General features: G+C 38.2%; 1 long non-coding RNA gene across 1 annotated transcript; it reads right to left on the bottom strand.

The window, feature by feature from the left end:
- Positions 1–1,149: 1,149 nt before the first annotated feature.
- LOC124200761 lies at positions 1,150–2,344 on the bottom strand. The gene is made up of 3 exons (XR_006877368.1): positions 1,977–2,344; positions 1,632–1,908; positions 1,150–1,527 (listed from the first exon to the last, which is right to left on the bottom strand). It is a non-coding gene; the product is annotated as an uncharacterized LOC124200761 (long non-coding RNA).
- Positions 2,345–25,743: the final 23,399 nt, after the last annotated feature.

The following is a 25,743-nucleotide window of genomic DNA, read 5'->3' as shown; positions in this document are numbered from 1 at the left end:
TAAAGACTATCTCCCCTAACCTTGTAATGATAGTCGTATATTAAAAGGAATATTACTATTCCCTCCCCGTAAATTCATATTTAGAAAATGACATTAACCATTCATCTTTTGGTCGAGCACTGCGCCCATAAAATACTTACCCAGCCCTGCGTAACATGAGCGCTTTAAGGATACCTAGGCAACCTCCATGAATTTCCCACCTAGCCTTTTTGTCCCGCAGACAATTTGCCCTTTGTATAGAAAGCTAATTTTTTCCTGAACAAAAATCCTGCGGAGACGTCTCCATAGTAGAAAGGGCATCATGGCTTTTCTTTCGATACGGAACATTCCTGTAGTTCTTGGGACAACGTTTTTTTTGGCCGACATCCAAACATCCAGGTGAGTGTTGTTTTATTTATTTATTTTCCCTGTTCCCATTTTTACTTCCCTTTTTTTCTTCATCAGTATGCACCAGGCTGGTTATGTATTTTCGGGTCCAACAACCGCAAGAGTTCACATAACAAAAGAGTCAAATTCATCCGTGTTTGGGCCTGGTTTTCTGTTCAGTGCGCTGGAGAAATTGCCCTTCTTGACGACGGTTCAGACATCACAGACCTGGTGGACAACTATCTCGTTTCGAAAGCAGCAGCTCTTTTTGGGATTAATCCACTCAGTTTTGTCGACGACAATGGCTGTGCCTTGACCACATCATCGTTCGTGTGTTTCAAGAAACTCTATAGCAACATCAACATTCAAGAAATCAAATGGCCCTGCAAATCCAGCCATATTTCCCGTTCTTCACTGTATTACAACGAATAGAAGAAAAAATTAAACTCCAATGCATCCAGCCACAAGATCTGGCAGAGCTGTTGGGCCTGATTAAAATGGAGTGGGGTAGAATGAGAGACAAACCCGCCTATTTGAGAGGTGCAATGCTCAATATTAAGAGTAAATTGCGGGTAATCGCTGCTTTACGTGGCAAAAGAATTGAGGGAGAAATGATGGCCAATTACTATAATCAGGTGCCTAATTAGTTTAATATGTTTTTGTTGTTTTTTGTCATGTTGAAGGCGCATTCCGTTTAGTTTTTCATTTCAGTAATTCAATATTATTAAAATGGAATATTTGTATTAAATGACAACAAGAAAATACAATGGATTGACAGTAAAATTTATAATAAAAAAATGTTTCATTGAGATCAGTGTTATAGAAATCGATTGTCGTGTAGTAATCTCGCAGTCGTAGCTCGGCACCGGGCGTCATTGTCCAAACGGTTGCATAGAGCGATGCCGTAAGTCAGTAAGTCTGCAAGCCAAGTTTCACGTGCACGATGGGAATCCATTTCGGTGCGGAGCTTCCATCACAGTCGAGAATCGTGTCCGGACAACACGCCAAACGAGTCCGAAATTGTTTCGTCAAAAGGTCACCCAAAGTAAAGAAATTACTATAAAAAATATTAATTCTCTTATTCGGTTAGTGTGAAGTGATCAACACATTGAATCCTTGGCCGTCTTCCTCACAGTTGACGGTCAGCATGGTTTTGCCAACCTGTCCGATCCATTCCAAAACAAAAACATTTTCAGTTGGAATTCCCGCTGGAAAAAACCTGACACAACAGGGAGGGGGGAAATATAAAACCGGGCAGTTCTTACCGGGCAAGTGCGTTCCAGATCTGGTATATGGAGCACAAGTTCATTGTAGAGCTTCATGGCGGATTCGAAGTGGTCGACTCGGAGCCTCCACTAGTGGTCGGTGAAGTGGATCCAACATGCGCTCGATGCAAGAGCTGAGGCCCAGGGCGTGGGCTTGCTCCATGGTGATGGACTTTCCGTGGGAAATGCGGATACCGCCTGGAGTGGTCACCGAGCGGAAGCAACAGGTGAACAGCTCGCACCACGTGTTTATCATCAGCGAAATCTGGTCGTAAATCTACCCAGTTGAGAACCCAGCAAAAATTAATAATCGAAATGCGCAATGAAACATGTAATTAATTTCACCTGCATGTTTTTGAAGAGTGGAAGACTTGTGCACCACTCGACGATCTTGTGGAGGTGGTAGTCGGCGATGCTTCAAACACTTGAGACGGGATCACCTTCGGCGGCCGTTTCACCCTCGCCGTTGCTGTCATTGTTGCCTTCTCCGCCATCGCTGTTGTGGGCTGTCATCGGCTTGTCGGAGACGTATACGTGACGAGCGCCATAGTCACAACGGTGGCATAGGGCAGTACCGTGTGTCTGAAAATTACCAAAATATAGTATGTTTAACAAATGTAAAAGGTATAAACTCAACAGTGCCCTTAAAGCGGGAGGTGAAGTTTGATCAATAATCTGTAATCAACCTAAAACTTCAACTCAACGGACTTCAATTATACCCTGCGAGTGGTTAACGAGTGGCACGAGTGGCGCAAAAAACAACTCTGGCAACTTTTTTCTTTATTAATAGTTCCGGTCACAGAAGTACTTTCTAAAATCAAAAATGTCACAAATGACAAAAATGCCAGAAATATCTTTACGGTTAAGTGTAAAGGAATACCTTAATGAGAAAAAAAAGACATCGCCAAAAATAAGGTATTTTTTTAATATTTTCATCGTGTGTTATACATAAGCACACAAATTAGTTGAAAGATATCTGAGAATCTGTTTTTTTTCCCATAGGCACTCCATGACGAACATCAGAAATGCACAGAAGCCATAGAAGTCATTTTAAAAAGAATAAAATCTATTGATTTTTTCTCACAAATCGGCTGTGCAGCTAAATCTATGGAATATATGGGGAAAGCGAAATACAACCAAAGAACCATGTCAGTTGATCTTCGACAATTTTTTAAGGTTTGTTCAACATACCTAGTTTAGTGTTAGAGTATTTAAGTGTTAGAGTAACTGCAACATACTATGTTGTAGTAACTCAAGTAAAGATCACTTAATTAACAGCTTCTAAATTTTAGACACTAAGCGTAAAAGGCAAGGACGTTGCATACAAAATGCCAAAGTGTTCAATGATTGCAGCCTACGTAAGGTTAGGTGAATTGAATGTAGAATTGAAAAACAAAACCGAAGAAGCCAAAAAGATTATGGGTACACCAGATATTTAGTCAATTATTTTGGTAATGTTAACGTAATATATGATTGAAATCTCAGATACATTGCAAACAATAGTGCCTGGAATACCTGTATAAGGGGCTAATGTCAACCTAGAAAAACTAAAAAAGGGGTCGAAAGCAGTGTGGAGTTTAATTCAATAATTTTTCCTACTTATAGATTTTTGTTCAGTAATGCAAGTAACTTCAGTTAAGTTCAGTAATGCAGTAATGCACTTTATATCTTTAAAAAATATTACGGAGGTATTGGCACAGGCACTTTTCCTGCTAAAGTCTGGTCATGGAGGCCATCAGCAATGTCCACATTTTTTTCATTTCAATTTTAGCTCTAAATTTAGTCTGCAGTTCTGAAATGTTCTCTCAACATCTTCCAATAACAAAAATAGAAAGTTAACAATAAAAAAGTTTCTAGAAGCACATACATGACGTATAGTACTCAATCACTCCAGCCAAGTTTCTGGAAAAAAACAAATTTTTCAGTGCTGATAGTACCAAGGTTAATTTGTGAATGCAGCAACTTTAATACAGATTTCTCCAACTTCACAGCTTCACTGAAAACTGAAAAGACAACAAATCGTTTGAAGCGGCCGACAGCCTGACATTACAAACTTACAACGAGGACAACTTTGAACACTAAAATGCAGAACAGTAAAATGGGAATTCCGCTTGTTCTTTTCGGCAAAGAAAATGAGATAGGATTTAGCCACCTTTTGCCAAGACCAAGAAATTGTTTAGAACAGCTAACGCGAGTTGTTTTTTAAAGGTACTGTACAGAAAAGTTGTATCTTTTTTTTAAACTGTGTAAGCGCACATTTTCTTTTGTTTTGATTAGTTTCAAACACATGGATACCAAACTGAGCTTGTCATTCAGAATTTTACTGCTAGCACAGGAGCCATGGAAGATTCAGTTGCTACTTAATTGTAAAAAAAGAAGACAATATTGAAAGCTAATTGCAACAGGTTGATGGATTGGATTCTTTCAATCAATAATCAGCCGTTTTACAGTTGTTGCTGCGTTCCGTTTTTGCCACTTGTGGGCGTTACGTCACGTCACCGATTCCTCAGTGAGCAGATGCTTGTGCATTAGCTTGATTCGTACGCTGATCTGGTGAAATCCACAAAAGAATCGAAGCGGCTCAACACACTTCTTCGTGAATTGGAGCCAATTTATTCCTCACTTGGGAATAACTCGAACTCACCTCTTGTTGAGCTCAGTCTCCAGTTGTATGGGCTAGAAGTCCATCTGTGTTCTTATTTCCCTTCCATATATCATCATGGATACTGGATTGTACATTGGATATTCTCATCCAATGAATTATGATGAATTTTGAGCAAGTGAATAATGATATTGAACGAAAAGGAGGTTGGAGTTGTTTGGGTGACGGGATATGTGGCGACTACCTATTTCCAGTAATAGATATAGTGGACTCCCATTTCTAGTCATCCAATAATATGTTGATGGAATGGAGTAGTTTGAGTGGCGGGATATGTGGCAACTTCCTATTTTCATCAATGGATATGGTGGTCGCCCATTTCTAGTCATTAACAATTAATGATATGAAAGATTGATTGGCGGATTGTAAGGAACAAGAAACGATATAATATGTATTGATTTATGAGTAAAAATGTGGAATTAATATGAAGTAAATATAGTTTCATTTTGTTTCCTTTCCTTAAACGGGTCTCCATTGTGTAGTTGGTGGTAAAACGAGTTCTACTTAATTCCGAGCTTTAGAAATTTACGTCTTGAGACTTTCTTTGAAAAAAAAACCTTACGATACGAATTTCGATCGCCGACCAATTGGAGAATAGCGAGTAAGACTCCATTTTTGAAAAATTCTACATTTCCATCTGCTCCTAGTTTTCGTTACATTTTAAAGTTAGAACTTAACATCATCAGACGTGAAGCAGTGTAACTGAGATGGAAGTTGTTAAAGCAAAAAATAAACGCAAAAAATAACTACTCTAAAAAACTAGTTGTCAAATGTCAATTGAATGTGACTGCTGACCAATTTTTGGATAAAGCTTTGAAAAATAAAAAATTGAAAGATTTGGACGACATGATTCAGAAATTCTGCACTATTCGTAAGTTGAATCAATGTTATCTCGTAACACCGAAAATTTTTATTCTGTTTTTTTGTTCATTTCAATTGTGCTAGTAAATAAAAACTCCATAACCCATCCCCTATCACACAAAGCTAGTGGATTTAAAATTGTCAAAGATGGAATAGTTCAGAAAATTTGCCTCAACAAGGAACCACACGGGGTTTTCTGTTTGAACAATGGACATCTAGGCTCACACTCCAACATTTCTATGATTCAAGAAATGTGTCAGCCATGCGTTATTTCGGGTATGCCGAAACAAATGGTTTCTTCCGCCGGTTGTGCCAATACGCGTAACGGGTCCGGTTCTATATCTCATACTGGTGTCACGTTCCTCGTCATTCCAAGTCATTAATCCTCAACTTTTCATGAATTTACTCAAGACAATCATTGAAAACAAAGAGTAAGTTCAAAAACCTCATTTACTGGTAACTAATCAAGAGTTTAAAAAAAATCTGCAAGGCTATTTCACGTTTTATGGACACAAAATTCGGGAAAAGCTTTGAAATTCACGTTGTGGAAGAATGTGGAATCAATGGCTCCATTCTGTCCCTCATTTCTGATTGCACCAGCCACGTTCGAAACGATGGAGACGGTTTTCCAATTCCATCGTTTAACATGAAGGATGTTGTTTCGTTTCACTACTCCGGAAACGATGCCGTAAAATTCCTGGTGAATTCTCCTGGAAAATTCACCGGAAAAATTTCTAATCACGTAAGTGTGCATGGTATAATTGTTAGCTTCCAACATGATTTTAAAATTATTTTCATCTATTTATAGGCTAACTTTTTGCATCAGTTACGCCGATCCGGTATTCCTTCTACAAAAGTGATCTACATATATTATGGAGTCGAAATCGTTTCGGAGTCTTGGAGAACTTCACGATCTTAAGTGGAGACGAACTACTAGAGAAAACTAAATTTCTCATGGGACAAGGCAGGGTAGGAATACCTGACTGCAATCTATCAAACGTAGATGGTTTCCTTAGTGGCATGACATAAAGATAACAAAATTTTCACTTATTCAATTACTTATTTCCTTATTTTTTTTTTGTTACAGATGAAACTACCCGTTTGATGAGAAACCTGAATGACAGGAAACTTCAAGGCGGGAAACACCTGAAAAAAGTGAATTGATTTGCAAATTTAAAATTGAATTGTTGTTTTAAAAGGAAATGGCGGATACGTGGCCTGTTTATAGTTTTAACCCCCCCCCCCCCCAAAAAAAAAACTTCCCAACTATGTTGTCTATTTCTATGCCGGCGTTCTAGAAGAAACTGGCGGAAACACGGTATTGTATAGTTTTACCCTTCCCCCGTCCAAAACAAAACTTCCCAAATCTGTTGTCTAATAACCATGCCGGCGGACTTTTCAATAAACATTTGTTTTCATTAAAAAAAACACGACAAAAGTGTTTCATTTAACTTAAAACATTAAAATAATTTCACAAAAATTTTCTCTGTGTGGAAGAGTAACCTTGGGAGCGATCCCCTAAAAACCAACCTCAGCAAAACTATCGTAATTTGATATTACAGCGGCGAATTAGAAGAGTCGTTCCACGAGCTCATGGCACACGACGGGGAACAGATTGCCAGGGATGGGGGATAACACCAGATGGAAAAAGGAAGAAAAAGAATTTTCAGATTCAACTAAAGATGAGAAAATAAAGTCAAATGTAGTAAATAAAAAATGCAATAATGTTTCGTACATTCACTATATATCTTTAAAAAAATATTACGGAGGCATTGGCGCAGGCATTTTTTCTGCTAAAGTCTGGCCACGGAGGCCAGCAATATCCACATTTGTTTCTCATTCAGATTTGGTTCTCATTTCTCTTAATTCAGTCTGCAGATCTGAAATCTTCTATCGACATCTTCCAATAACTAAAATAATAAGTTTTCAATCAAAAAGTTTCTAGAACCATACATATGACATTTAGTAGCTGCCGCCTGGAAACGATATCCATGATATTGCTTTGGCCCTAGGCTCTCGGCTGCACCGTCATGACTAGGCGCCTGGCCTACCCTCTCCTCAAGCGAGTCAAGTCGCTTCTAGATGAGGCCACTCACCATCGCGTCTGTCGCTTTTATTGCTTGGCAATCCTGCAGTGTTGTTCTTGTTTTTGGTGGATTTACTCCTTCCGTTTCGTATCCTTTTTCTCTTCGCCCGTGCCCCCAACCCTCTCCCACCCATCTTGTCACATAGGCCGCACTCTAGGAACTGCCAACAGGGCTCCTGTGTCCGTCACTAGCTATACCGTCGGTCGCCGGCTGGCGGCTGGCAGGTTTAACCTAGCCGGGCAAGTACTCATCTAATGAAGACATAGCGTTACCCCTTGTCCTAGAGTTGGCTGTTGGCCCAGTTTCCCCTCGGTTTTAACTGTTTTATTCGCTTGTGTACATTACCCTTTTTTGTAAATAATGTATATGTATTTCGGCTTGCTATTACAATGGGCTGTACTCGAAGTCCGAGGCTGCGCCCAATTTATATTTAAACAAAAAATTAGTACCCACTCACTCCAGCCAGGTTTCTGGAAAAAATCAAATTTTTCAGTGCTGATAGAACCAAGGTTAATTTGTGAAGGCAGTAATACAGCTTTTTTCCAACTTCACACCACAAACTGACAACGAGAACAACATCGAACACTAAAATGCAGAACAGTGAAATGGGAATTCCGCTTGTTATTTTCAGCAACGAAAGAGAGATAGGATTTGGCCACCTTGCGCTAAGACCAGGAAATTACTCAAAAATAGCTGACGCGAGTTGTTTTTTTGAAAGTGTTATTTTCTGTAACACACCTTGTTCATTGTTTACAGGATAATCTTAATGTGAGACTGAATTGCGCTTGCCAAACATGGTGTTACATGTGTCAGCGGAAAATCCGACCATTTGACTTTGCAAGTTCAGCTTGTAATGCTTTGAAGAATCCTTGAACTGTTGCATCTTTGCAGTGTTCCATTTAAAGAATTAACGAGTTTAATTTTCCACACCAGAAAGAGAGCACCACTGCCATCTTATTTTCGTTGATATATCTGCGATAAAAGAAAGTAACGATTACTATGCAACGAATAACAAAATTTTGAGTATAATGAGAAGTGAACTAACCTGTGCTTTCATCGATTATGACAGAATCAAAAGCGCTCCTGACTCGATGTTTGCTAATTCAGTCGTAACAAATCTTCCTACAGCATAATTAAAAAAATAGAAAATGAACGTGATTTGCAAGTTTACGATCTTGTTGCAAATACCTTCTCGAACAACGTTGGAAGTCTTCGTTTTCCCCATCGACACACGATTAAGAACATGGTTATTTGGAAGTTCTTTTAAAAAACGCCGATTTATCTCTAAAAGCAATGAGAAGGCAAGGTTTTACTGGGTAACCGATAAAGCCAATCTTAATTCCAACGACTTGGCATGGTTTTCAACCGGATTACTTAAAAATGCATCAATTATATGTCCCTGTTGTTGTTTTTCAACATATCTCTCCATTGCTTCCTTAACATCTTTGGTTTTCATGTGCGAAGATATGTTGAACTTCTTGTTCCGAGATGAACACAGAACAGGCATTGCGAAATGGATGGCCAAGAGTGTCATGTGGGTTTACTTTTTTAATCAGAAAATCTTTAAAATATTTCTCGAAGAGCCATGTGTTTATGAAGACAGGTTTTTTTATGTAAAACATTGTGAATTTCATTGAACTTGTAGAAATATATTAGAAAATTTAACTAGTTACTGATGCTTTGGCTTGTTTATAGGGATTCGTCTCTGCATTTCGAAAACCGTCGCTTAGACATTTTTTATCACATAGAAGACACGATTAAATGCAAAGGGTTACAACAGCGAAATTGAAATGAATTATCAAACATGTCTTTGACTGCTTATTTTAGTCTGCTTTCAGTATTTACTACACAATCCACAGCGTTATATTGCCAAACACCAAAGGCCAAGCAGAGAAATGAAACTCAAACGATTTATGAAATATATTGTATTTTTTTTTGTGAATTTTATCTACAAATTTATAAAATATTCGAAATTAGCCAGCTTAGGGACACATAGCAAAATACATTGAAAAAAGAAAATATTGCCATAATGAGCCAAAATTGGACGTATTGTGCCTTCCCCACAAAGCAAGATTGACTAGATTCTAAATACCTGGGAAGTGCTTCCTTTATCAGATACATTCGGGATTGTTTCAAATTGATTCCTGACGAGTGGCTTCCATTTATTTTCTTCTCCTTGTATACAGCTCAGTGACAGCGAATCTTACCAATAATAATCTTCCGGTGCTGCGTGTTTGCAACAGCTTCTCCCAAACGAACTGCTAATAGAGAACTTAATAACTTCAATCTTGGCAATGGAACCTTTCTTTGGAGTAGAGGAGCAAATTTTGTTTTACTGGTGCGAAGGGTGACGTAGGATTTTATTTTATTTTCTGGAGCCAATCGTATGCTCCCGCTCCGTACACAGCTTCCGATGGATCCGAGCTTCCGAGGGAAACACGTGAATCTCGTGCGTCTGCATCTTTTATCTTGTTTCCATATCCTATCCTTCGTGTGATTTTTAGTTGTTTGAAATTGATTCTTTCATCATCTTTCATCACCGCCTTCCAGGATTGTTAAATTTCCTCTGGGGCAATTCGATCCCATTCAATTTAATTCTCCCATAAATGCTGATCAATTATTTTAAGTAATGGGGTAGTTGGAGCCTAAAAAACCTAGTGGATCGAAAATTTTGCCAATACACTAAATTGTTTTCTTTATTGATGCCTTCTCCCATTTCTTCTGCAACTTGAACGATTGAAGATTGCTCAAATTGAAACGAATGGGAACCAATATCACACTGGATCTCGAGCACATTATGTTGGTTGTCAAAAGAAGGGGATAGATAGACCTACTGCATAGTTTATTAGTCCTTTTTCTACTAGATACTGTAGAAGCCTTTTGCTATTCGTTGCTTCATGAAACAGAGTGTTTGTTTCCTCGTCTCTTTTCTTGGATGATTCAACGCTGTCCATCCGTTCTTAATAGTCGTCAATATACTACTGTTCCTTGAGTTCATTCACTCTGTCATGAAAACGAGACTTAACAGATTAAAGATGTTTATTCACAGTGGCTCTAAGCAAAAAAGGACTGGATCTGAGACCGAATGGTACTCTTTTCCATTTCAATCCAATTAGAGGGGAACCAATTTTAATTGTCTGCACTGGACATAAAAACCTTATTGTTTTTACATCAGTGGACTGTAGTAGAATCAGCTGTTAGATCTCGGTGCTGTTATCGGCGAGATCCAGTGGAGTTTTCCTTAATCTTGCTCTTGTGCTTTTGAGTCTGCATGTTTCCAACTGTATATTTCTTTGTAATTTTCATTTACCTGTTATCCATGATATCGGGGTGCCATAGTTAACGTCTGGAAGACTTGTAATTTCGCCTTTAAAACAGTTTAAACAATTGTCTGGTTCTACTGCATCTGCTCCATCCAGGTTCACAAAATTTTCTAATTTCCAGAATAGAGGTATATCAAATTTAACTGCATTTAGTTCGACTTTTTCCACTCTTTTCTCTTCTGGTCCATTTCATACATATGAGAGTTATGCTTTTTCATCTGTGTGTTGGAGACTGGAAATGTATTCTTTTTCCGATTGGGATGTAGTATGCCGATGTATGTAGACTTTAGTTGAACTCAAACATGCCGTTGTAATGATGTCGCGACCTTTGCTGATGAGTAAATTGTATTAAAGATAAGATGCTGAATAACTTTTAGAACCGTTCGAGAAGAATTATCACTTTTTGGAACGCCTAAAATTTTTCCAAAGGGAGTGGTGTAGGCTCTTAATCCGCACGGGTTTTGTATTGATCCCAGTATTCATTATTGCAGATCAGTTTATTCTTACTTTCACAAATGAGGGAGAAGAAGATTGAGAAATCAACCAACATATCATTACAGCCGTGAAGGCTGGAAAACTTTTACAACACATCATGGAATTTATTTTTGTATGTGCAATACACCTTCTGAAGGCAGTCTTTTGAGGAAAGGCAGAACCATCGTAAGAGCATTTACAAACGTTACTCTCAAACGATTAAATTATCAACTACCCTGCCTAGCTGATAATAACTGCGAAGAGAACTACGTAAGACTGATCATTTATTTGTTTGAATTACTATTTAATCTGTTTTTTTTGCAGGTAATTGTGAAATATAAAGTGTTTAGAGCTGTTGGATTTCAAATAGATTACAAGACATATGAACCAATTCGCAACTTAAAAAGAAATCATCAGATAGCGGGTATGCAAAGCGGAAATTTGCTGACCTAATCTAGTGTAATGCTACCAACTATACTTCTGACAATTTATCTACTGCTATCGATGATGATTTTCTTGATCGTGAAAATGAACAGGAGTTAAGAAGAAAGAATGATGAGACGCAATGTGACATTTAAAAAAAAATAACCACATACTCTCTCTTGCAAAGTGATTGGAAAAGACGCCGCATTAATGAATTTGAGAAATTATTAAACATTTGTAACTATTAGCCTGTGACGTTACTAATTAGTAAAAATTATTTTGTTACCCAGGCTTACAATGATTTTCTAATGCTGATGAATCCCATGCAAATTGATTACTTTCCAACACTTTCTTGAAAAAAGTAGTGATAAGTAGCCTGGGGAGAAGTAGCCTGAGGGATCTAAAGTCGAGCTGGAAGTACTCCTGCTGTTAAAGCTTAGTGTTCAACAAGCCTAGGTGTAAAAGGGGCAACCCAGTTTTTTTATTCGTGAAGTACAGTAAATACATTTTTTAGGTGCCGGTTAATTCTCGTCGTAAAGTTACAAATCTATAGTTTTTTATCTATTCCCCTTTTGTCTTTGGTGACACTAGTTTCAGCGTTCTCAACAAACAGATCACTCGGTGGGTGGAAGAAGGGAAGTGGGAAAGTGCGGACGTGCCAGCGAAAACAACATCAGAATAACCACTGCCACCCGCGTAGCGTTACTAGACTAAGCAAAAGAACAGTCCTTAACAGTCGTACATCCTTAATATTTCCATTCTAGGGAAAACTGATAAACTAAAATAGACAAATTTGTCAAGGTCAGCTGTATAAAAAGATTGCAGAAATCTGCACTAGAACTGCACTAGATTGAAATAACATGAATTGGATATGAATAGGCTATACCAAGTTGTTCGATGGGATGCGTTAAGTGAAATTTTGAAGGGTCCCTTTTCGCCCGGAAAGTAACAAAGTAGTCTACACGGATAATCACGACCTCCGCTGCAAGCTTTTCAAAAATAGGGCAGATGAGTCGATCAGTCTTGCAACGAGCGGCTCAAAAGTTGTGCGGCGCACCTCCCAAGCTAAAATTTTTGAGCGGCGCACGGCTCAACTAAGTTTAAGCGTGGGAGATGCGCCGCACAAAAAAAATTGAGCTGTGAACGCTCAATCTTCCGCTCAAACGTATCAGCCAATCAGCGCGACCATGCCTCTCCCCCTCTCTCACCGTGCTGCCTGCAACCCTCTTTTGCCCTAAGGGTCTAATGGGTGAACACGAAAAGGGGGATTTGGATGAAGGTCACGTCGTCCACCAAAAATGGAGTGGGATGCGTTATAAAGTGGGGGGAGTTTATTTCAACTATGAAGAAAGATTACTTAGGGAAATAATAATTTTAAAAATAAATTAAAAATACTATGAGAATCAACGTGAAAAACTGATTCGATTTATATTGATTTCCATCTGATATCTTATTATATACAAAGACCCTATTCTGGCATTTCACCAAGAGGTGTAAAATTTCAGCGCTAGATGTCATGGCAAAGTAAGCAGTTAAATGAGAGTTTGAGATGTGCGCCGTAGAGTTTGAGCTGTGCGCCGCACCTCCCAATCTAGTTTGAGGGGTGCGGGCGCTCAGCTTAAACTAGTTTGGGAGGTGCGGCGCACAGCTCAAAAAGTTTGAGTGAACGGCAAGACTGGAGTCGACAAAACAAACAATGACAAAGCAAAAAAAAAATTGTGACACAAACTAAAATTGTTAAGTAAAAAATTTCCTTTCCTCGGTTAACGTTTATAAGGACACACCGACAAAAGAATTAATAAAACAACTCCTTACACACGTAATTGGAATTTGGCACGCAAGGCGGAAACTAGATACTGAAATGTATGGGAAATGCAGAGAAGATAGAAAAGGTTCAAAAGGCTAAACAAACTGCCATACAAAAAAAGATCATTATTCACAGCAATGGGAGCCCGCTCTCTCCATACCCACGCCATGCATTATGGACCGGCCAGGGCGCTGCCACTAGGTTCGTCGACGGTTCTTTCAGGTTCAGGATCCATGGCCATCGAAGACTTGACTTCAGCATCAACTTCAGCCAAAGCCTAAATAAATACAAGAAATTGCAACAGAGTACTAGAAGCTTGTGTAGGGTTAAATTATTACCTTCTTAACTTTCTCTGGCTCTGAATTCAAATAATGTTCTTTTTTGAGAAATTTAGCTTTAACCAAGTCTTTAACATCAGAAAATGCCCATATAACCTGTACCTTTCTTTTCCTCCTCTTTATTTCAGCTTCAGATTTCGCGAACTTCTTGAAATTTTCGGCCTCTTCGGCCGCCTCACTAAAATCTTCCATTCTTTCTGTAAAACACGAGCGAAGAAAAACAAAGAACTTTGAGACAGGATTAATAAATTACCTGGCTTCGATTCAAAACGAGTATATGACCTAGTCTTTGATTTTGCAATGTACGATATTCCCGAAAGAATGACGATCAGTCAGAAAAAGTGCAGAAAAGCTATATACTATCTCACTATTGTCCAAGCTAGACCTAATCTTTATTGCGTTGTTTGGAAGCCTGCGCCGGACAACACGTCATGCGGGTATAGACGGTGAGAGAAAATTGGTGTAAAGTGTAAAGTAAAACCAGTCTGCAACGAAACGAATTTTGGAATGCTGCAAAAATCAGGTTCCGAAAAAGATATGGCCTGCCAAATATGCCACGGGAATCAATTCTATCGTGTCACTTAATGATTGACAAAAAAAGGAGAGACTTATTTCTCCATCACAGTTCAATACCTAAAGACTCTTTTGCAAATTGAAATACATATACCTACATATTGAAATACATGTACAAGCCCATGAATCCTGAGTGAGAGAAAGTCAACTATAGAAAACATGTTATAGAAAAAAACATAAAAAAATAAACCTTTTTTTTGTTGATCCAGAATCTCGATCGGGTTTGTCAGACGAAGAAGCACTTTGATCTATTTGCTTCGAAATCTTTCGAGCTCTTAATAATAATTTTGAAAAATAAATTTAATGGAAATGAATTCCAAAAATAACAGTTTCGTACAATTTGACACGTACGACTGACAGCATTTAATAGCACAAATAAACATTGTATATTCACTTTATGCAGTCATTTGTTTTTTTTTTATCACTGCATGCTGCATTACTCTGTAGATGAATGGCATACTCTTTGGATGGCTTAGCTCCTAGAATCATTGCAAGATTTTTATCTGGGTTTGATTTTACCATGTATATTCAAGTCAGTTAACTTCGCGTTTTGTTACTTTTGCTTTGATGTTAAATTCTTCTCGTTCGTAAAAATTGAAGGAGCTTTACTTTAGTGGGTTTCTTGTAGTATTGAAAGTTTTATTTCATTCCTTAAGACTTATACACAATGTAACAATTAAAATTTGTAGGCACATCAAAACATGTTTTCTTATATTAATTCTTGGAAGTTACTTCAGTCGATTTTGAAGTTACTCGAGAAATGTGCACTAGAAAAATTGAAAATGGATATTTATTGAAACATGGTGGAAAAAAAACAATAAAATATGCGTTTAAAAAATGTTTAAGTAAGTTAAATTACCTTGTAAATCGGTGAAGGACAGAAAAACTTGTCGATACGCATTGGACACACAAGTTTTTCAGTGTTTTTACAGTAAATAACTTGTTTACTTGTTCACGAAGAAAACTGATAACTAAGACTTTCTTGGTTTGTTCCACACAACAGTTCGTCGTCAACCCATACAGCCCAAATCAGCATACCTTTCCTTTTGATTGGTTTGAAAATAAACACAGGGATCGGCGTTGCTGTGGATGAAACCAGATTGCAGAAAAAGTTGTCAAATGTCAAGTTCCAAGCTCTTGATGCTTTTTAAAGTTAACCTTGCAGGTTTTCAGCAATCAGCACACATTGTTTGGAAGGTGACTTTCGGCTAATCCCTCCGGCTAATTCATGAAAATTTCATCACTTAAATCGCCGTGTAAAAACGCCGTTATTTTACGTCGAACTGCATGATTGCCATATTGTGCACCGCTGCCCCTGCTAACACCACCCTGATTGATTCATAGAGAACTACCGGCGCGCATGTCTTGTTATAATGATTATGATCCAGAATTTTAGGTCAGGCTGGATTCTAGGAAAGGGAAAATAAATGAAAAGTCAACGTAAGTCAACGTGGAGTAAACGACGGAGCATGCTCATCGGGATGAAAGGGGAAAGAAGAAGACAGTGCTGGGCCAGACGTCAAAGAGAAAGCTGCGAGACCTGGCCTGTGGACTATAAATTTGGGACGTAACATAATTATTTCTTCGTTTTTGTGAATACACTTTTGCCACTAGACGAGCTATAAAGCGGCACGGCTATCGTTTGGCGAAGTTCTTTTATTTTAATACCCACTTGCTTTTCACTGTCCGCCTTCCTGATGGAAGATTTTCGAGCACCCAGGTTCCATGTTTTTTGATCGACTCAACTTCTTCTCTCGTCCATGTTTGCATTCATTGGGGACTCTCCAGAGCTTCAGCATATGACTGCGGACCTGCGGTTCTTCAATTTCTAAGATTGAATTAGAGTTGTTGTAACTAACGAAGTTGGAATCCTGAATGAGACCTTTTCGTTTCAATTCTTTGAGAGCGGCAGACTGGAGAGAAGCCGTAGAAAGGGTCAATGTGAGGATGAATTTCCTTGGATCTTCCCTAGTCTTGCAGTTGGATTTTGCCTAATGTTTGGTGATCAGGATTCACATGAGTTGGGGAATTAAGACTAGCAACAAGTAGTGTACTTGGCGATTAATCAGAGTATGTAATGGGTGACGTTGTTCCGGTGGGACGTTCAACATAACTTAACTCATTTACACTCACTCCATCACCACCTGAAGGTACTGAATCGCAATTAAAGTCACTGAAATCGGTAGAACGGGCTATACTACTGCTAAGGACTTGCTCATATACATGAAAAATAACATATCTTAAAATTTTTATCTTTCCTGATACGGGATCAGAGAGACGAACAATTTTTTTTTTATTATTTCGGCGTAGCCCGCAAAAATGCACTTGAGTCCTTTTGGATCACGTTTGGACCGCTCGTCCACTTGGAATGTGTAAATAAGCGGTGCAACCAAATATTAGGTGATGCAAAACTTTCAATTTTCGACCATACCATCCATAATATGGAGTCAACTCTGTCATTGCTGTGGTCAGGAGAGTCAAGACTCATTGATTCAATAAGCAAAAGGCGTATCCAATGGCTTCAGCCTATAGCTCGACTCCAAGTGAAGATGAATGTAGATGATGCATGCTCCTGGTAGATTCAAGAATGGTGCAATTTTTCCGCTCTGATACCCAATTCTGCTCGGGATTCTTGGCTATAACACTTGTTTCATGGCGTATTCTTTTTTTACTTTTAGCCAAGCTTTGAGTTCGTAGCTCGTATATTCACCGCCATTGTCACTGCGAATAGTAATGATGTGATGACCGGTTTCATTTTCTAATCTGGGAGAGTATTTTTAAGGTTCTCGAAATCTCGATATTCTGTTATTTGACGACACGAAAACCAGTAAAATAATCTTGAAACGCGACGAAATACAGTGCACCGTTCAGAGAGGGCTTTCTTATTAGGTCAGATACATCTGTGTGCACATACTCGCCTATTTTTGTTGCACTTTTTCGTCCACTAGTACTAAAAGGGAGGCTGTGGTGTTTACCAAGCAGAAAACCTTCACAAAACTGCAGAGCAGAACTGAAGTGATCTTGAGGCCATCGGCTGCGTTTAATTTACACATTTTCTGGATGGTGGAATTGCTTACTTGTCCTAGGCGCTCATGCCATAGCTTTTTTTTCAGGAAAACGACTTGCATGAAGCGCTTCATGTTTAAGAGACCGAATATTGATACGATAGAGATTTTTGTTGATCCTAATCCCTGTGGTGACTATTTTTTCCTTCTTTGTGATAATTACACCATATTTGTCAAAAGTTGCCTTCATTCCACGATCAGTGGCCTCCCCAATGGAGAAAAGTGTCATTCCGAGGTCTGGTTTGAAAAAGACATCGTGCCGTCATATCAGTCACCATTCACTTGAGACTAGATTCGAACATCTCCTATACTTAAAACAGATAGGGGCGAGTTGTTTTTGCCGGTTCCTTTGGCGGCTTTATTGCCTTGTAAATGCTTAAAAAATTTGTCAACAAAGACCTATCATCGGTCATGTGTTTTGTATAACCTTCGATGTATGCCGAACCGCACCTTTATCGTCGGGGGTGGCGATGTGCGCCAGCTAGGAAAAGGAACAAAGGCTGTAAAAGGATCGAGTCACGGCTGGGTACTTTGTTGAAACTTGACTGGAACGTGTAATGTTCCACCTCTGATCATCGGCAAATCTAAACAACCACACTGTTGCCGAAATGACTGTTGTCCACTGCCATATATTGATCAGAAAAAAGCATGGATGGACAAAGGACGATACAAACACTGGTGGTTAAATGTATTTCTCTCGTGTATTCGCGTTTTTACGACAGAAAAAGTCGCCTTGCTAATGGATTCCTGTTCTTGACACGACAAAACCATCACCGACCCTCTTGGTCCTCTTGGTCAAGTGAAATGTCTTTTTCTTTCACCAAACACCAACACCAACGTCTATTTATCAGCCGCTATACCATGGATAATTTGACTTCTTAAATCCCATTTATTTGATATTTTCAAAAAATAGCTTCCAGCAATAGACTTTACAAGTCAATATTTGTTACACTGTAGGAAGTCGGGAGTGCATCCCGCCGGAAAGCAGTAATTTATGATGGCAGGTGTATTAAGTATGATGTTGTGTATTGGAGTAGAGGTAGAGAACAACACATTGGCAAGAATGTTATACAAAAATTGGTTTTAATTTATTGTGTAGTGTGTGCATTTATACATTATTCTTCATTTAACTCATTAGATACCTACACTATCCATGGATTTTGATAAGGAAAAGGTTGGAAAAACTCAATCCACATCTACAGCTGCTGAAGGGGTAATTAGTGTAACACAGATTGAGTTGGTCGAATTCTTGAATATCAACAGGGTGATTTACAGTGTAAGTTAGCTAGAATAACGTCTGAACTTGGATATTTCTTAGTCTTGATTCCTACATTTTCCATTACAAGATGATGTTAATGTTCTTGAAGAACTACCTACAAATGAAATGGCCTGTGAAAATCTTCAAGGGGAAGAAATAACTAATCATAGTAAGTCAATTACTTCGGTTATTTCGATTAAAAGAAGGGTTTTTGTAACATTTATTTTCAGTTCACAAAGTTTTTACTAGTGGTAGTCCTCAGCTCACTACAAGTTTCCCATACATTTAATCAATCGATTCATGAAAACTACAACATGAAGAGAAAAACTATTACTTAATACTTTACTTTTCGTACATTTTATACCAACTTGTATAAACATACGGCCGTATGCCGTGAAACGTGTTGCAATCTCTGGGGGAGCTTTAGTTGATGGCTGGCGCCCCCAAAAAATAAAGTATCAATTTAATACAATATAGTAAATTCGTTGCTCATTTCGTTTTTCCCCGTTTTTTAATTCTTTATATTTTTCGAGGGAATTTCACATTAGAAATTGGTTTTGAACGACTCGCACGCGTCAGAACGTTAAATATTTTTGGACTCAAAGATTTCAGACATATCCTTCATTCCTATTTTTCTTATATAGTTGTGTTTTAAATCTGTCTTCTGTCTTTGACTCCCGAAATCATTTCATGTTGATTTATCAACTACATTTCTTATCTTTCCTGCAGGGAACCGTGGCACAAAAAGAGTGTACTTTCGAAGCAAGAGATCAAGAATCATTTGACGTCCATGTAGGGAAATTCAATGATCTCAAAGGATATGACCGAGTGACAGCAGAGGTGGTGGCTGCCGTTGGTAAACAAATAACGGCGGAAGAGGAGGAAGTCGTCGACGAACACTTGCCGTCTCCTTGTAATGGTTTCTGAATCTCTGATAGCAGACGTATGCGGTTGGGGCTCAATTGTGAGGAAATCAAATAGTCGCACGACCAATCACTATTTGAACCTGACGATTTCACGGAAATTGAAGGAATCAAAACCTAACGAAGAAAAGGTGAGAAGTAACACTTTGGCATTGGAAAACATTTATTATTGATGTTTTTTATCTCATTCTTCATCGTTGTTATTAGGCGAGTAGGGGAGCGTCGTTGTCTATGTTTCCAGCAATTGCCGCCAACAAAAGAAAATTCGACGAAGTGCTTAATTCCCGAGACTCATCTTCGCAGACTCTGACAAGTTAGTTGAAGACATGCCATTACCGTTATGAATACCATTGCCATATTTCCATTGTTTTGTTTTTTATTGAGTTAAGGGATACGTCTTCCCCCCCCTTTTCATTAATTACCATGTGTATTGAAAAGCTGAGACGCCAGAAAGCGAAAATATTATTAATTTTCCCCATTTTGCTAGGCCAACTGTGATTCTCGTTGCTACTAGAACATGTTTTCGGAGCCAGCTATCGAGCTTCTCTTGAAAGATTGCCACGCCAACACTAAAGCGGCATACGAATAAGCATGGAAAAGTTGGTTTGATTGGTATTGGTTGTGGGATAAAAAACTCTTATCTAGCGATTTAAATTTTATTTTGGATTATCTGGCACATTTCAAACGACCAACAAATCGTACAGCTTAATCAATATTCACTGGTCCATTCTCTCCGTTACCCAACAACCCGTTAACGGGTTGGGCAACATCCACTCATTGTGAAATTGAAAGGATGCTACAACCATAACCCTACCCACCAGTAAAAGGAGAACGGGGTTATTGCAATAATAACGTTTTCTATCTTTGCAGCACATGTTACTGTTCCATCGCTAAGAACTCGAGAAAAAGACAGTGACTTATCAAAGAAGCAAATAGAATGTGAATCTGCCTCACATGTCTTGAAAGAAGACAACAAAGAGAAGAAAGATTGAAAGAGTCACCAACTGTTGTGAAGTATTCTCATCACAAGTTCAGCAAGTATTCTCTTCTAACTAATATTTCTTGGTTATTGTGGGCAGCTGAGTTTCCGCTTACTGCTGGATTGGATAATATTTTCATTTGAAAATTTCCTAAAAATGATAAATTATCTGCTATCATGCCTGGATGACTTGGGAAGAAACGGATTCTTTATTTATGTGTTTTGGTGTTTCGTGGAAAAAATCCTGGTTTTCAGTTTAAAAGGTTTAAGTCAAAATGTGTTTTGCTGGTTTTCCGAACGATTAAAAGAATTGGCAAAATAGCTAATGTTGTCTGCTACTTAGTTGGACTTTTCCCCTTTTCGAGCTTTTTTCAATTTTTTAGGTTCCGCAAGTCTTACACGGAGCTAAAAACTTTCCAGGAGGAATATTACAATACACCGTAAATATCTATCTATAAGTCTTGTTAATATGAATGATATTTCAAAAAAAAATTGGTCTTGCTGCAAACCTATTTGTTTTGAATATACCTAAGTGAATACAGCGATGTACAAATGGGCTGTTTGCCCTTGGTTGATGTTTTTGCTCTTCATGGAAAAATTTCGAGTTATTGCTTTCGCATCATTAAGAAAAACTCGGTAGTTGTTTTAAAGATACTTTTCTTTTACGTTTAATAAGTAAAATAATTTTCTTCCTAGGATTTGCGTTCTTCCCTCTTTTACTGATTCTACCGAACGACCTCTGCAAGTGGCTCTACCTTATTTAATCAATGTAGTTGCTATTCCGACAGCTCCTCTGCTAAATTTGCCGTTAATAAAAGTCAAAGTATTAATTTTGATGAATGCTGTTACATGTGTGTATATCTTTCAAAGTGTATTGTCCCTGCCCTGACCCTTATTTCAATACAAATATTAAAACAAAATGTAAGTTTTTAGTGAATTTTAATGGGAGTGGGGGGGTTACTAATGCGAAACAAGGTCTGAATACGACGGGATATGGATATAAAAGAGTGATCCAAATAACGTCATTTCGGTGACGTCCAACGGATGTAACAATTCCGACGTCGTACGGAGTGACATTAGGATAGACAACGCCCGTCCTATTGCCGTCGGCTAGGACTTCCGACTCGGACGAGTCGGACGTGTGTCGTCCATCCTATGGATAGAGGTGTGCTACCAGGGTTCATTCTTTCCTCTTTCCAAGATTTCTATAAGAGAGAACTATTCCTTCGATGGTAATATGCTTAAATTATTGTTTATCATGATTCGAATCTGTCTTGTTTTGTTGATAATCTTTTCAGATTCTGAAAGGAATCGATCTTATCTTGTTCAAGTGTTTTCCTAATTTAATACTTCTCTATTTTGAAGTAGATATTGTCCAGAATATTATTTGCCCCAGCATTCTTTTTCATCGAGGACTTTTTTGAAACTCCTTAATATTTTTACTCGTTTTAGCTCATCATTTGAAGGTATTCATTAGTTTTGTTTCATCTCATTTAACCTAGCAATTGTTAAAAATAGTTTTACTCCCATAGTAAATTAGAAATCACATTTTTAACTTAATCGTTACAGGACAACTGCCAAAATGGTTTTCCCACTTGAGGTTTTCAAGGAGATTCTGGTACTTATCGTGAGAAATATGGAGGCCAGGAATGCTTTCAAACATCGTGAAGAAACAAAGTATTTATGTGACCAATCCGCCTGTGACAGAGAATTGCAATTAATGTGTCATCGCTGTAAGGGCTCAGTCTCTTACATGTTCAATAATGAAATTGTTCACAAAACTTGGCAGTTTCATGGGGTAAAAATTGTTGTATAGATTTCATTTTGGTATGGATGTTTTAAATTTGCCTGTGTTCTCTTTTATTAATAATTTATATAGATCCCAGTGACAGCAGGTCATGGTTGGGTGGAGGGGGTTGGACCAACGGATCCTGCATTGCAAAGTTTTTTAAAGAAATTGGCTGTGAAAAAGTGCGGGCCATCGACAAGGGGCCATTTACCACACATCCCACCAAAAAACAAGTTGAATTCAGTCGTGGCCCAAACGAACATGGCTGTTTTGAAGGCCAGGCCACCGACAAGTGAGAGCCATTTACCACACATCCCACCAAAAAACATGTTGAATTCAGTCGTGGACCAAACGAACTTGGCCGTGTTGAAGGCCGGGCCACCGACGCGTGAAAAGGCAACGCGTTTGAAAAGTGTGGTTGCTAAAAAAAACGATTACAACTATAAAGCTCTTATTGAAACCGAAAATTCAGAAGGGTCTTAAGATGGAAATTCGAGATGGTTGGACTGATCCCAAAGTCCGAACTACTGCTGTCACTACGAAGACGCAAGAAACACCATTGTTGGATGAAGGTTATCATTCGGGTTGCGAAGATCCTATTTTACCATCGGTGAGAGATCTTGTTTGCTTTTCTCAAATGCGTTTAATTATAATTCATTTTTTTCTTTTCCAGATAAGCACTTAGAGTTCAAGAGATGGTGATAGTCTGAAATTACAGTTGGAAAATTTAAAGAAGAAAAATACTGAACTTCTCGAGAAATTTGCAGTAGCTCTCGAACAACTCGAATGTATGAAATTATCTTCTGCTAACAATTAAATTTGAGTAGCCTACTTTTTTTAAGCCTTATAAGTTTTAAACATTTTTCCACGACTAAATAGCTTTTAAATTTATAGGTTTCGAAAAACAATTTTCAGAAAAACGCAACGATAATATTTCGTAACTAAAAATTGCATTTTTTGGATTCAATTAATTCGTCAAAATTAATGAAACTTTTAATTGTCAAAATTTTTTGATACTTCTGAGTTTTAATAAATATTTCTCAACTTTGGACGCAACATCAGGATTCCATCAGGTGCCTTTAGCTGAAGATTCTACCTCTCTGACCACAATGGCTACGCCGTTTGGAAGGTACAAGTTTCTTCGTCTTCCTTTTGGATTGTCTTCCAGTCCTGAGGCGTATCAGCAGATGATAGTTGAATTATTTGGCGATCTACCCGATGCTGAAATCTATCTCGACGACTTTTTTGTGTGGGGTGAAACAGTGGAAGAACATAATTCTAGATTGGAAGCCGTGTTTCAGCGATGTGTGAAAGTGAACCTCAAGCTGAACAAAAACAAGTGCAAGTTTCTTCAAGCGGAGCTTAAGTACATCGGACATGTAATCGGCAATCAAACGCTTAAACCGGATCCTGAGAAAATATCGGCGATTACCTCATTTCAACGTCCAGAGTGTAAGCTAGATCTTCAACGTTTTTTGGCATGGTCAATTATTTGGCCAGGTTTTGTAACAGTTTATCTGAAATGGCGTCTCCTCTACGTTCATTATTAAAGTCTAGTGTTGAGTGGCAGTGGGATGCAAATACCGATCAAGTATTTGACAAAGTAAAAAATAGCATAGCTAATCTTCCAGTCCTACGCTTAATTGATCCATCACTCCCAGTTTTGCTATCTATAGTGGACGCATCTCCCTTGGGTGTAGGAGCCGTTTTATTACAAAACGGACTGCCTCTTTATTTGCATCACGAACTCTAACGAATACTCAACAGCGATACGCCCAAATTGAGAAAGAACTATTGGCAGTTTTATTTGGGTTGCGTGGGGGAAATTATGGTTGGAATCAGCTATCTCTGCTATCTCTGCAACCGTAAGTTCCCCCACCAGACTAATACACCATGACCATAGTAAATGGCTCTGCTTTCACCAAAACGTCGTTTCTTAGAACTGGCAATGTGGGGTCTCAGTTCCAGTTCCCGAAATCTGGCAACTTTTTAGAAAGGGACACGGGGGTAGTCACTTTTTCCTGTAGAGACTTATGGCGCGATGTTCATGTTCCTCCTTCTTCTCATCCTCCGTGGAAAGGGTGATGAAGCAAAAATTCTCCAAGCTAGACTTTAAATTTTTGGCGTTCTGCTTAAGATTTCACATGAGAGAGTGTGAGAAATTAATAATATTCACCAAGGGGTTTCGAACCTTTGGCCTCAAGGTTCACCTATAGCCAAGTGACGCCTAATTCATTTCATCCACTCGCCTACAATACAATATTTGAATATATTTGAATAAAATAAAATGTTTTAAATTTTGATACGAATAATCGATTGAATTATGGATAAGGGGGAGTAATTATCGCTATACATGTTCATCATTCCTGAAAAAAATGGGGCATTCTGGTACAAACCACAATCACGCTACAATCAGTCAATCAATCACTAATTGATTGGCTGACAGATAAAAGGGGCGAATTGAATAGGGCATTCAATTCGCCCACTCGCCTCTATTATTTATAAATATTTATTTATAATTATATATATAATTCGCTTTATATTTCAATCGTGTAAACATCTTAAATCGTTAATTGTTGCTGATAGAATTGGAATCCAACAGAAATCTTTTGCTGCTGATCGTAGAGTTAAGTTGTATCACATTATTTCGTTCTTCCTTTGATCTGTTAAAAATGAACAATTGTTCCAGTTGTTTGTGATAGCGACTCCAGGATGCAGTAAGGAGCCTGCCAAAAAGAAAATGAAGCTGAGTAAAGGGAAGTCGTCGCCCGAAAAATTCGTCATCAAGCCTCCTTAAGTGCTTCATGTAAATTTTTTTGGAATGCGGAAAAAATCAGGTGCCAAAAAAGATATGGCCTGCCAAATATGCCACGGGAATCAAGTATTTCGTGTCGCTTAATGATTCACAAAAAAAGGAGAGACTTACTCCATCACAGTTGAATATCTAAAGGCTCTTTTGCGAATTTAACACATATGCCTACATATTGAAATAGCTATATAAGCCCATGAATCCTGAGTGAGAGACAGTCAACTATAGAAACATGTTATAGAAAAAAAATAAAACCTTTTTTTGTGTTGATCCAGAATCTCGATCGGGTTTGTCAGACGAAAAAGCACTTTGATCTAATTGCTTCGACATATTTCGAGCTCTTAATAATAATTATGAAAAATAAATTTAATTGAAATGAATTCCAAAAATAACATTTTCGTACAACTTGACACGTGCGACTGACAGCGAGTGACAGCACAAATAAACACTGTATTCACTGTATGTAGTAATTTTTTTCTATCACTGCGTGCGTTGTGCGTTGTCTGTAGATGAATGGCATACTACTTGGGATGGCTTAGCTCTTAGGATCATTGTAAGATCTGTATCTGGTCTTGATTTTACTAGATATATTCAAATCAGTAAACTTCGCGTTTTGTGACTTTTGTCTTGATGTTAAATTCTTGTTGTTCTTAAAAATTGAATGAGCTTTACTTGAGTGGGTTTCTTGTGGTCTAATACGTCGAATACCCGATTACTCTGGAGTTAACTCAAGTGCCATTGTGT

This window comes from Daphnia pulex, chromosome 8, assembly GCF_021134715.1.
Source record: "Daphnia pulex isolate KAP4 chromosome 8, ASM2113471v1".
Lineage (NCBI taxonomy): Eukaryota > Metazoa > Arthropoda > Branchiopoda > Diplostraca > Daphniidae > Daphnia > Daphnia pulex.
The sequence above is the reverse complement of the archived record's forward strand: the minus strand, read 5'-3'. Positions and strand labels throughout refer to the sequence as shown.